Source organism: Pipistrellus kuhlii, unplaced genomic scaffold, assembly GCF_014108245.1.
Source record: "Pipistrellus kuhlii isolate mPipKuh1 unplaced genomic scaffold, mPipKuh1.p scaffold_m20_p_45, whole genome shotgun sequence".
NCBI lineage: Eukaryota > Metazoa > Chordata > Mammalia > Chiroptera > Vespertilionidae > Pipistrellus > Pipistrellus kuhlii.
In genome coordinates this window covers 1,765,644-1,770,188 of record NW_023425546.1, presented here as the reverse complement: position 1 = coordinate 1,770,188, position 4,545 = coordinate 1,765,644, and the positions used below count along the sequence as shown (strand labels likewise).

At 52.9% G+C, this 4,545-nt stretch overlaps 1 pseudogene; it reads left to right on the top strand.

The window, feature by feature from the left end:
* Nucleotides 1-3,028: 3,028 nt before the first annotated feature.
* Nucleotides 3,029-4,345, top strand: LOC118704672 (annotated as a pseudogene).
* Nucleotides 4,346-4,545: the final 200 nt, after the last annotated feature.

Sequence of the window (4,545 nt, the reverse complement as noted above, 5' to 3'; positions counted from 1 at the left end):
TTTCAAAAAGGAGAATAGCACTTGTGTCCACGGCTCACAACTGAAGTCATGGTTCTCCGCCATGGAACTCTGCCCTCCGGGAGACTTTGTCAATGTCGGGAGCCATTTCTGGTTTTGTTTGTTCTTGTTAATCCTCACCCAAGGACATTTTCCCATTATTTTTGTTGTTTGTTGTTGTTTTGTGTGGTATGGTAGAATTTTTTATACTTTTTTATTATTTATTTTATTTTATTATTGATTAAGATAATACATATATGTGTCCTTATCCCTCCATTGCCCCCCCACTCCCATTCATGCCCTCACCCCCTGGTGTCTATGTCCATTGGTTATGCTTATATGCGTCCACTTTTTTAAAAACATATATTTTTATTAATTTCAGAGAGGAAGGGAGAGAGAGAGAGAAAAAAAAACATCAATGATGACAAAGAATCATGGATCAGATGCCTCCTGCACACCCCCTACTGGGGATCAAGCCTGCAACCCAGGCATGTGCCCTGACCAGGAGTCAAACCTTGACCTCCTGGTTCATAAGCCGATGCTCAACCACTGAGCCACGCTGGTCAGGCTCCATTGATTTTTTTAGAGAGTGGAAGAGAGAGGGGAAGACAGAAACATTGATATGAGAGAAACACATCAACTGATTGCCTCCTGCCGTGAAAGCTCCCTGTCTCCATGGTAACAGCAGAAGACAGCCACACCTGTGGAGCCTAGCAATTCCCAAAGTGATTCTCTCCTCAGGTGTTTCTTTGGGCAAATGCATAGAAAAGCATAGAAATGCAGTTGGGTTTACACTGAAAGAGAAAAAGCAGTCTAACTTGATTTTTATCAGCAGCATCACATCGTTCTGTTCCTGCATAAACCCCGGAGAAAGCACCAATGCAGAGCCCCCTGCATTGGAACGGGCTCAGAGTAAGGCTTCATCCCGCACTGCCGCAGACCGGTGTATATACCTTTAAAGGAAACACACAGAATTCATTGGAGTAGAATATGGCTTTAAATAACCGAATTAAAGCTGAGCCACATGCTTTGTTTAAATACAGATGGCTCGGCGGTGTTTGTGTACACCAGCCAGCTGCTGAGACAAAGCAGTGCCCTGTGCCTGTGTCAGCCAGAGCTCCAAAGAGGCTGCAGCGTGTGTTCCCAGCCCAGGCGGCACAGGTCTGCGGAGTGACAGTGAGGCCACTGTCTCCCCTCAGGCTCCACGGGCCATGCCCGTTCCCCGGGTTTCCTCGCACTGGGAAAGTCTCCAGAGTGGACTTGGCTGAGCTTCTTATGAGCCAAGGCTGCAGTGCAGTGCCAGGGACTTCCCAGATCAGGAGAGACGCGGTCCTGCGCTTCGGAGGTGGCACCCAGTGCTGGGTGGAGAGCTGGCCTCCAGCAGGGTTCAGGGAATTCTGAAGGGGCTGCCTATGTCTGCTGAGCCCGCCTTGCCCAGCTCCAGCCTGAGCTGCAGTTGGAAATGAAATCTTCTGGAAGCTGCATGTCTCTGACTCCACCAATGTGCCTCACAGAGGGCGGGCCCTGCAGCAGCCACTCCCCAAACGCACTCTGACTCCTCTGAGCCTGTCCTTGTCAGCAGCGCCTGTGGCTGGAAAGGGCTGGGAATTGGGGGCTAGAGGGGGATGTCCACAGGCTGCTTGGAGCTTCACGCGGGAAGAATCTGGCTTGTTTTCTTCCTTTTCAACCAAGGTCCATTAATTGAGTACAAATTGGTCAATTTACTGTCATTGACATTAAGCAATTTACTATTTCATGGTCACTAAAACTGCACTCTCCAAACAGATTTCCCCTCCTAACGGGAAAGGGATTGGAGTGGAGCTCCTCAGTCTGCTCACTGTTTGTTGTTAAACAGCGCTGTTGTTCCCAGGAGATCAGCAGCGACCTGAGCACTGGCATGTTCACAAGGCAGGCATCGGTCACTGGCGGAACCCAGACCTGAGGGTCCCTGCATAGCTGTGAGATGGCACAGGCCGCAGTGGTGTGGCTGTCTGCCTTGTGCTGCTGACTCATTGTTTTGATTTTTTTTTTTTCTTTCCTTAAGGTCAGAGAAAAGGCCTAGAACGCAATCTGGTTCAATTCTGTCACTTCTCAGGAACAGGGGCCTCAGAGAGTCGCACGACCTGCCCAGATATGAATGAAGGATAATCTGTTCTCTCCCTCATTCCGGTGTCTTCTTTATTCTTTTATACTAGAGGCTAGAGGCCTGGCACACAAAATTTGTGTATGGGGGGCAGAGGCCAGCCTGCTCCCTCTCCAATCTGGGACCCCTCAAGAGATGTCCAACCGGAATTGGGCCTAAACCAGCAGTCTGACATCCCTCTCACAATCGAGGACTGCCAACCACTTGCCTGCCTGCCTTCTTGATTGCCCTTAACCACTTCTGCCTCCCAGACTGATAAACCCTTAACCACTTCCCTGCCAGCCTGATTGACATCTAACTGCTCCCCTGACAGCCCGACTGCCCCTAACTGCCCTCTCCTCCCAGCCTGGTCACCCACAACTGCTCTCCCCTGCTGGCCCCATTACCCCTAACTGCCCTCTCCTGCCAGCTTGGTGGCCCCTAAATGTCCTCCCCTGCAGGCCATCTTGTGTCCACATGGGGGTGGCCATCTTGTGTGTTGGAGTGATGGTCAATTTGCATATTACCACTGAGCCCTTCACATCCCGTCACCCTGCCCAGGGGCTGCAGGCATAGAGACGGCTCAGTCCTCCAGCCCCAGCTCTATTGGCAGCCTCTCTGGCCCAGCCCTGGGGGAGTGCATGGCTCCCTGAGGCCGGAAAAGGCAGCACGGAGAGGCCTCTTGCAGGGCTGTGCCTGGCCCGGGAGAGAAGAAACAGGAAGAAAGAGTGGAATCAGAGGAAAATTCATTTCAGACAAATAGCTCCCTCCTCTGTGATGGTGGTTCCCTGGCCATAGGAGCTTCTGCTCTCAGGCAGACCGCTGAGCCCGAGGGGAAGGACCTGCCTCCTCCACCGGAGCCCACGTTGGCAGCAGGTGCCGTGGGGTCCGGAGCCGCGTCACCAGGCCATGGAAGGCGCACTCGGGGAGCCAGTCCCGCCGGCCGCTCTAGGCCAGCCTCTTCAGGACCACCTGCCTGCGGGCGGCCACAGGGGCCTGAGACCTCTGCCCAGCCCAGCAGGAAGCCGGCACTACGAGAAGCGGGTGGTGACCCCAGAGATGGGCCGCTGCTGCTTCGAGGTCCCCCACTGTCACCTCAATGGCTTTCCTCAGCCACCACCTCCTAGAATCACTGTGAGCCCGTCCGCTCTTTGTGACATGGAAGAGGGGGGGACAGGTGGTTTCGGGCTGCACTGGGCCCTTCTCAGCCATGAATCTTCATGCAGGACTCGGGGAATACACGTTAACCCATGCCCTTAAGGACAGTGGAACCGCCCCCTCCCCGCTTCCCCTTCCCCCTTCCCCGAGGAGCTGCCTAAACTTTCCTGCTCCGTCTCCCTCCTCACTAACTTTGCAGGTGCCGGTGGTTATCTGGACTGGGGGGTGAGAACAGCTGCAGTTGGAACTCTGCGTCTCGTTGCATTTGGGTTCGGGTAGGGGTCCATGAGCTTCGAACTGAATTCATCAATGAAAAGGGGTCACACCTACAGCCACAGATTTACTGAGGCTGCTAAGGAGCAAGGTGGGACCAGACCCAGAAAACTGACTCCCCACCCAGGGATGGTGACTTTAAGGCTCCACTCACCCGTGAACTCAAAGAAACGGTCACACTTACCAGGGACTGAAGTGAAAAGGGGCAATCAGCTCTGCGGACACATCGCTCCTCACAGCAGTGTCCAGAATGGCACTCAGCCCTGGAGCCACACCGGCCGGGCTGTGTTAGTCTTTTGATTTTTAGAACAAGTAACACCTACTGTCATTCCACTTGTTTTTCTTTTAATTAAGTTGTCATCATATCATTTGGAAAAAAATGAAGTCTAGCGATATATTTTGCAGAAAGATATCTAATCACTTATCTAAACAGGAATGCAAACAGCCTTATGGATTGCCCCGTCCAGACTGAAACACAGAGCCGGGACTGCATTCTGCCGGCAAATCACCCAAATGCTTCTCAGGGTGTTTACAGCACATGTGCCAGGGCCTTCCCCAGGCACAGGCATGAACGGGCCAGCGCAGCCCGGCTCACCGGAAGGACCCCCCGGGGATGTCCAACTGCGCCTAAACCAGCATTCGGACATCCCTCTCGCAATCCAGGACCCCTTGCTCCTAACCACCTGCCTGCTCACTTCTTATCACTTGCTTGCCACTCCTTAGCACTGCAACAAAGGTGGAAAAGGCCCCCACCACTGCCACTGCACTCACCAGCATGAGCCCTGCTCTGGCTGAGCGGTGCTCCCACTGTGGGGCAGCTCCTGCATTGAGCATCTGCCCTGTGGTGGTCAGTCTAACCCCTGATGGTCAGTGTGCATCATAGCAACTGGTGGTTCTGGTCATTCCACCCTAATGTTCACTGGGCTTTTATATATGTAGATTTTCCAGTGAGATGTACAGCAATGAGATATGCACATTTAAAACAGGTAACAACC